Below are 8,648 nucleotides of genomic sequence, written 5' to 3'. Positions count from 1 at the left end.
ATGGGAAGGAGGGATAGGGAGGGAATGGGGAGGGAATTGGGTAGGGGATAAATGGGTGATGTGTGCATGTACGCCCACACAAGTTTTTCACCCCAATATGATGTATGAATGCAATGTACCACCAACAACAAAAAGATGGCGGTAGCAAACACAGCTCAAAATGTGCATCAGGTAGTAGCGGTAAACGACGGTGGGCAAAAAGCGAAGTAATGGTAGAGCTGGGGGATCATCTGTGGAAGGATGGCCATGGAAAGGGGGATGTGGGATCTCTACAGGGAACCTCCAACCAGGAGCACAGGGCACTTCTAATTCCTCTCCCAGAGCAAAATGGCTCTTGGCAGCTGAAAAGAGCTGAAAGCTATTGACTCAATACTCATCCTGCTTATTGAGGATGAGTATACGTATATATGTATATGTATATGTATATTACATATATTACATATAGCTTGTGATCCAGACTGGGACATATCTGAGGGTGAAATATCTTGCCAGGAGGATGTGTGTTAGCCAGGACCACCCAGTGCGCGGGCAGCTCATCTGTAGAATCATGAGCATGTGCCAGTACGCGGGTGCGGTGGCTGATGTGAAGAGAAGTTGGAGCGCTGGTTGGTTCTGAGTGTGAGCCTGAGTGTGATACCTGTGCCCAGTGTGTTGTGGCAGAGGGCCATGTGTCCACTGGAGAACTGAATGTGTGAGTTGGTGCCTTCCGTGTGCGTGTGCTGGACGTTGGAAGTTTGAGAATTTATCTGTTTCATGCAGATTTCCCATAAGTGTTTCTCTGAGCTTTAGTTTATTTAGGAGAGAGAGAGAGAGAGAGAGAGTTAGTTAGTTTTCTTTTTCTCTTTCTTTGGTAAGGGGAGTTTACTCCCTCAATTTCATGCATCTCTCACTGTACTTCCATAAATTGATGCCTATAATTCTAGTAATTGGGAAGCTGAGACGGGAGAGGAGGATCACAGGTTCAAAGCCAGCCTCGACCCCTAGTAAGATCCTGTTTTAATATAAAAAATAAAATAAGACAGGAAGTGTGGCCCAGAGATCGAATGCTTCTGAATTCAATTTCTAGTATGGAAAAAACATTCTCTTTATTCAGAAGACAAAGTTAAATCTTAAAAATTTCTCTTTCTGCTCTGGGATAGTGAATTTTTGTTACTGTTTAGTGACATCTTGCATTGCAAGAACATTTTATGGCTAACACATATTTTCTTATATATTATTTCATGTTGACAAGGCAGGAGAGTATTGATTGTGTGTGTGTGTGTGTGTGTGTGTGTGTGTGTGTGTGTGTGACTGGGAATGGAACCCAGGATCCTCCTACCTCTGGGCTACACTCCCAGACTCCCAGACTATTTTATATTTAATTTGGAAACAGAGTCTCACTATGTTGCTGAGAGCCTAAGTAGCTGAGGCTGGCTTTGAATCTGCGCGATCCTCCTGTCTCAGCCTACCAAGTACTGGGATTACAAGCGTGCGCCACCACGCCTGGCTTTGATTTAGTATTTTTCATGTAATGATTCTGGGGCAAAGAGCGGTGAAGAAATTAGCTCAAGTTTATATAGTTAGTAAGTGGTAAAACTGGGCGTGAATTCCATTATTTTCTTTCATATTAAGGTAAAATGTCTTCCACTATATTAAATAGCAGTATCAGAATGGGGGCTTATAGTTGAGTATAAAGTACAAAGGAATGAAATAGAAAATAGCCAAAATATATTTTGCCACTTACCCTCCTGTTAAAAAATAAATTATTTTTATTAAATAAGAATTTATTATTTAAGAATAGATGAGTATACTCTTATTTTAAAGGATTCTGACAGTAGAGATAATGCAAGTCTCTAGTCTCACTGCCTTTCTTAGTGGCAACCACTGTTCTAATTTTGAGATATATATATACATATATGTATATAAAAATATGTTTATAAATATATAAATATATATGCATATATACATATATGTATATACCTCATTCTCTCCTTTAAAACATAGACACATGTTGTTTTAGTTTTGTTAGAAAAATGACATATGGTCATTATGAAAGTAAAAAGAAGAAAAAAATCAACCATAATCATAACACATAGGCATGAAGTTAACATTTTACTGTATTTTTTACTAGTCCTTATCTATGCGCATATTTACAATCAGACATAGTTTACATAATTTATATTTTAGTGTATAGCCAATTGGCTGTTTTTTTTTTAAAAGAAATTAACAATATAGCATGAACATTTTCTCAGGTTTTTAATGTTTTTGAGAAAAGTCTTATTTTACTAGCAGCATATTTCCTTAATGAGAGGTGTTACCATAATTTAGCTAATAATTTACTATGTTGCCGGGAATTTCCAGTGTTTTCATAATTAAAAATAATGCTGAGGTAGACTATCTCTTTCATAAGGTAAGAATGTTTCTTATTCTCTAGTCTTATGCATTTTCCTTTACGGACCCCATTGAGTGTTTTTGTAGAAAGAGAGCCCAGGTACCGTGTTCATGGTTGAATTTCATCTTCTGGTTACTGCCTCACATCCACGGAGCCATTTATAGCGAAGAAATAATGACAGCAGCGGTAATAACGCGTGTGCATCTTTGGCTACTCATTAATGCCATCTGCTCGGTAAAACATTAATGAGCTTACACTTTTGACCTGTGAAAAGTGCTTTTAATTACGGTGCTTTTCTTTGTCTCTTTGCTCTTTTGATTCTGCCAGCCTGCTGTGTCCTTTGAACAGACTATCTATGCTTTGGAGTAGCGAATGAGCTCTCTGGCTTTGAGGTAATTTAAACATGACAGTAGAAAAGTGGTGGTAAAAAAAAAAAATCGGATATCCTTATAAGCTTTAGATGCTACACTAAGTAGAGGATAAATGTAGGGGTTGAAAGTTACCATAGCCTATTTTAATGGTAGACAAAGCACAAAGCTATTTGAGTGATAAACAGTTGCTCAAAGATGACAGATGACAAAAGAAAATGACCCACTTAAATAGTAATAAAAGAGATTTAATCACGTATGTTTCTATCATACCAAACCTCAATAAGATACATGGTTATGATGCATAAATAACAATATATATGAAATAATAACTAAAATATGATAACTTTTTAAAAAGAATTCCACTCAATCTTTAATCAAGTAGAGACAAATCCCCACTTTAGAAGAAAAAAAAAAGATCTGCAGTTTGAAGAGTAAAGGGAACAGATAAAAAAGAGAAAATTTATATTTGCCCCTCCCCCCAGAGAGGTTTTCTGAACCTGTTGTAGCTTGACTAAAATGTTCAGAATGTATGATTTTAAAGGCAGGTCTCTTTATATAAAGAAACTGCTGGCATGCTTAACCAGTGAAGAACAATGGCAGAAAAGCTCATTCTTCTGAGCCTCACACATGGTCCAAGAAAGCATGTTCTGATTCTAGCCACTGACCAGTCAATCCCGAGTTCCGCTTACAAACCCCCTGCCCTGTTGGCTTTTTGTTTCCATTTCCTTCCCTGAGAAAAGGGCAATGTGTGGTCCAAGCTGAAGAGCTCAGAGGTTTAAGTCTTTCCCCTAAACCTGTGGGTCCCCTCCTCCTGCTCCACTGAATTGGCACTAGACGAGCAGAGTCCAGTGCCCAGCTGATCCTCGTCACAAGAGCCCACTGCGCTGTGTTGTGGATTTTGTAGGGGAGGGGTAGAGAGCCAATTTTGTCAACAGGTACAGATCATATTCAGTTACCATTATTATGACTCAAACTTTGTTTTCTTTGATAATCGCAGTGTGTCCTCCTCCTCCTCATCTTCATCATCATCATCAGGATTATCTACCAGACCCACAAAGCCTCCTTTTGTGGTAATAGCTGCTGTCAAGATGTATTCTTAGGGATGGATCCAGGAGAACCTGGAGAGCCTGGGAATCCAGGTAATCCTGGAGAACCAGGCAGATTTGAAGCAGAGGACTGGCTGGCGAGGATAGTGTTTGTTCCACTGGACAGAGAAAGATCGAAACTTGGGCTCTGCTGTCCACAAAGATTTGTTTCCAGGAGCACCTCAGTTTTCTCGCTTTCTTTTAATTTCATCCTTTCCATAAATTGACTGATTGAATCCATAATATTATCTATTGAATGCATAATATCATCATCATTTTTCATGATTTCTGATGGAGATATACAGCTTCTCCATCTTCCACATGTCTTCTTTATTGGTATTGAACCAAATTTCTTCCTCATCATCTAATGTTCTGGCATCTCTTCGATATCTATGATTCCTCAAAATGGAACGCATATTGTCAAGCCTGGGGTGGTCTTGTCCTTCTCTTTGTCACTCCAATCTGAGTTTTAATCCTTTAAATGTCTGTACACAATCTACATCTCCCAGTGCTTTCCAATAATTTCAATAACATGAGCAGTTAATGATTTTATATCTTCCACTCTAATCAACTTAAACATTTTTATTATGGCAGAGTTCATCAGATTGTAGTGAGAGCCATTGTTGAGAAATGCTTTGACTAGTGGCTCAAATAGAAAACTCGTATGTAACAGTTATAAAACTCGTCTTTTAAGCCAATAATCTTTCTCTTAAAATGAAGGGCACGTGGCTGGGTGTGGTGGCGCACGCCCGTAATACCCGCGCTTGGGAGGCGGAGACAGGAGGATCGCGCAGGTTCGAAGCCGGCCGCGCTGGCGTAAGAGACCCTGTTTCAAAAATATAAAATAGGTCTGGGAGTGTAGCCCGGAGGTAGAAGGGCTTCCAGGAACCCCAGTACCACCAAAAAAAAAAAAAAAAAAAAAAAAAATGAAGGGCACGTAATGCCGAGAAAGCATGATTTGAGGCCATAAGTACTAGCTCTCTGTGGAGGATATCTTTGCTGATGATACAGCTCTTTCTGTGGTAGGTATGATGCTCCACACAAAATGTCAACAATTCTAATACAAGTGCCAATAACCGTGCAGTTTGAAATCATCCTTGCTAGGCTTGTCTTCTGTTGTATTGGCTAGTAAGGGAGCAGTGAGAACATGCATACAGTGCTTGTAGAAGAAACCCAGAAATTCAGTCTTTTCTGTTTTGTTGGCAGTGGCTAGCATGTTGTCTGGGTCAACTAAAGTTAGAAGCAGGTCCATAAATTGGACTGGCCCTCCAAGTTCAGGATCTGTATCACAAATCATATGTTCTATAATAAGGCGGATGAGCAAAAACATCATCATTCTGTTGTGCCTCCTGCACGACAAACTCCCGTACCATGGATGGATTATATTTAACCAAGTATGAGAATATATCGGTAGCAATGCTTCGCACCTGTGTTATCATCCATACTGAGGATGTCTCCTAAAGCTGGTAATATGCCCATGTTTGGCAAAGTCTTGAGAAAAGCATCTCTGTTTTCAGCCTGTAGCATTTGGAAAAATGCACAGATCTTTTTTTTTAAAAAAAATTAATCAATTCTTGTCTTTTTCCCTATTTGTTGCTTCATCTGTTAGTTGTGCAAACAAATCTATCAGATATGCTAACTTTGTAACTCTATAAAATTAGCATATATTTGTTCAACAAGCTATTCAATTTTGTCAATGATATAGAGAAATTAAATTTTGTTTGTGAAAATCTTATTGAACAGGAAGCTGTCAATCGATTTCATTTGGTCAATCTGGAAATTAACTATTAATGCCTTAAAATCTGGCTTCTCTTTTAGCCAGTATTTAGACATAGCAAAATGTATCCTACAGAAATAATTTTTATGGTAGCATTCTGGGAAGGGCTAGTTACAAACATGTATGGACCTGCTAATGCTGATGCTTATGCTTCTCAGGAGAGAGGAGAGCAGGACTGTTCTCATGCCACGGACAACACAGCACATCTTTGCCGTGTCTCTGTTCCATAACTTAGCTGAAGGTCTTACACCATGGCTGTAATAAAAGGTGTTTTTATACTTTTTGGAAGTATGTATCAAGAAGCAATTTAGCCAGAGGAATCTGTAAAGAGACATTATTGGCTCCTATTACTGAAAAATAGAGACATGAGGCATAGTTGGGTCCAGGAGTCCAGCACCGTGGCTTCTCTTTGGTCTCTACAACCTCTGGCTGGTCCCCTCATTCATGATTTCATTCACAGTCAAATCCTTGTGCTTTCTTTGGCAGCACATATGAAATAGGCAAGTCCTCTCTATGGAATAAGAAGTATGGCTCCCAGCACTCCAGACTTACATGGCTTCAGTACTTGGATCAGTTAAGGTTCTCTGTTATAACTGACAAGAGCTTACTCTCATTAAATCAAGTAGAACAGAGCTGAGTGCGGTAACACATCTGTAATCCTAGGAGGCTGAGAGAGGATGATCACAGGGTTGAGCCCAGCCTCAGAAATTTAGTGAGACCCTGTTTCAAAAAATTTTTTAAAAAGGGCTGGGGGTATAGTTCATAGTAGAATGCCCCTGGGTTCAATTCCCAGTACCAAAAAAAGCATGAGAGAAAAGTATTAAAAGACAACTGATTAGCCTATAATTTGAAGATTGCTATAGAGGCAGACTGAAATGACACTCAAAATTTTCAAGGTCAAATGCCACGAGGCACTATATGTTGCCATGAGGGATGTGGTAACTTGTGCCTCTGGAAATGGACATCAGACTATTATTGGCATTACCCTTGATAGAATGGACTCTGGGTTGCTTCTAAAGCATGCAGTCTTCAACTGGAGAGAGGGAGGGAGGGAGGGGGAGAGAGAGATGAGAGAGAGAGAGAGAAGATGAACAACAACAACAAAAATGAATTAAAGAATTCGTTCAGCCAGGCATGATGGTGCCTGCCTATAGTCCTAGCTACTCCAGAGGCTGAGACAGGGGGATTGTTGAGCCCAGGAGTTCTATAGCAGTCTGGGCAGCCCAGTGAGACTCTATCCCAAACAAAACAAAACAAAATAAAAAACAAAACAAAATCCCCAAGCCAAAGGAAAAACACCAAACAAACAATGTACTCAACCAACCTATTTAGCAGCAATACTTTATATGCTTTAAGTTGACAAAATGGTTAAGATGTTAAACTTGGTGTTATTATATTTTACCACAACAGAAAATGAAGAAAATTTTATGAGCCTTGTCTCCTAAACCCAAAACAAAGCAACACAAGACAAACAAGAATCAGATCCAGTCTGTAAGGGACATATTTGATTGTCAGGGTTAGGGTCATGTGATGCACGGCTGGCAGGAAGAACAAGTGTCATTTCTTCATTTCAGAAAATATGGCTTCTAGGAGCTCCAGAATTCGTTGCTACCTGTGTGTATCTGTAAGAAACAGCAGACTTGTCCTAGAGCGGGAGGTGACCTGATTCTCTAAGGTAAGTGATAATGCAAACACAAGGGTGTTGAGGTCCAGGCCAGCCTCTTCCCCAGTGGCAAATGCCCACATCCTGCCATCTTCTTGGCTACCCAACATCAGCATATCATTTTATTTATATAGTTGTGTCTGTGCATTTCCTGAAAGCAGCCATCTCCACCGAAGACAACAAAACGATTCCTTAGACACCTGAAATCCTTCTCCTCTGTAACGGCAGTTATCTCACCATTCCTGAGGTGATGGCATCTCATTCCCAGTCCAAGATCTCTGGCCATGGCACACTGAGTAGTGTCTGAGGCAATCTCCGGGATTCTTATGGTGGCCACTCTGTTGAGTCAGGATTAATCATGCTGGCCTGGCACCATCACCTGTCGGTGGTGTTGACATATCACTTGAGCAGCCTAAAATGTCAGAATGTCAGTGGCAGCTTCCAACTCAAAGCAAAAAGCTCGTGAGTATGCAGATGGAAGCATTCAACCCTCGGACATTACTATTAATATCACCAAACCAGAAGAGCCCTGCAGCTGTGCAGAAGGGAAGCAAAACCTTTGCAAAGGGTCATTAGAGGTAATCCCAAGAAGTATCATGTTGATTTCACTCTTTTAGGTCCTGGGCTCCTCATGTATTCTAGCTGCAGGAAATATGATATAAATATTCAGTTATTTTTCAATGTATATGGAAATTCTCCTGGGCTCAATCCCAGATTTCCAAGTTTGCTGATGCCATATTGGGTTATTCAGAATAAGGCTGGATCTTTCTGAGGACAGGGTAAATACCAAGGCAATGAACCTCATGTGCACCAGTCTGTTATCTTTTTATTGACTAATTTTTCTGTAAAATGAGTTTCTGATTAAAAGCAATCAGAAGTTGTAGTGGACACAGAAGTAGAAGCCAAAACACGAGTTGGAATATAAATCTGTAGAAGCATGGTAGGAAGGGTAAGAGAATAAAGACTAGAATACTGATCTTCATTTCCAAGGTCTAAGTCACTGTCTCCTTTGTGAGGGGTATTAACCAATGGAATTTAACTGCACCCAGGTAACTTGCCTGGTCCTCCAGGAGGTGTGGTACCCTTTGCTGCCAAGAGTTGTTTCCTGCTTCAATGATCAGGCACCGGCTTGGGCACTTGCCAGGGAGTCTGGACTAGTGTCAGTTCACGTGGAGTCCATGTATAGTTTTTATTTCGGCCGGTATTGCCCCATTGCTCCTGGGCTTACTCAGCCAGTGCTGGGGAGACAGTGGGAGAGGGTGGCCGGTCATCCTGTCACTTCCTTAGTGGAGTCTTTTAGTGAGCATCATGTAGGCCACCGATAGTCTCATAATCGGTCCATTCATTGAATTGCATCATTCCTCCAAACCTCACCTCTTCA

At 40.3% G+C, this 8,648-nt stretch overlaps 1 pseudogene across 1 annotated transcript; it reads right to left on the bottom strand.

Annotated features, from left to right (window-relative positions):
- Positions 1–3,703: 3,703 nt before the first annotated feature.
- Positions 3,704–7,553, bottom strand: LOC308265158 (serine/threonine-protein phosphatase 4 regulatory subunit 3A-like; annotated as a pseudogene). The gene is made up of 4 exons: positions 7,468–7,553; positions 7,217–7,366; positions 4,765–5,476; positions 3,704–4,552 (listed from the first exon to the last, which is right to left on the bottom strand). The product of its transcript is annotated as a serine/threonine-protein phosphatase 4 regulatory subunit 3A-like (transcript).
- Positions 7,554–8,648: the final 1,095 nt, after the last annotated feature.

This window comes from Muscardinus avellanarius (genome assembly GCF_963383645.1).
Source record: "Muscardinus avellanarius genome assembly, chromosome: 7".
Taxonomy (NCBI): domain Eukaryota; kingdom Metazoa; phylum Chordata; class Mammalia; order Rodentia; family Gliridae; genus Muscardinus; species Muscardinus avellanarius.
This window is presented reverse-complemented; position numbering and strand designations above follow the sequence as displayed.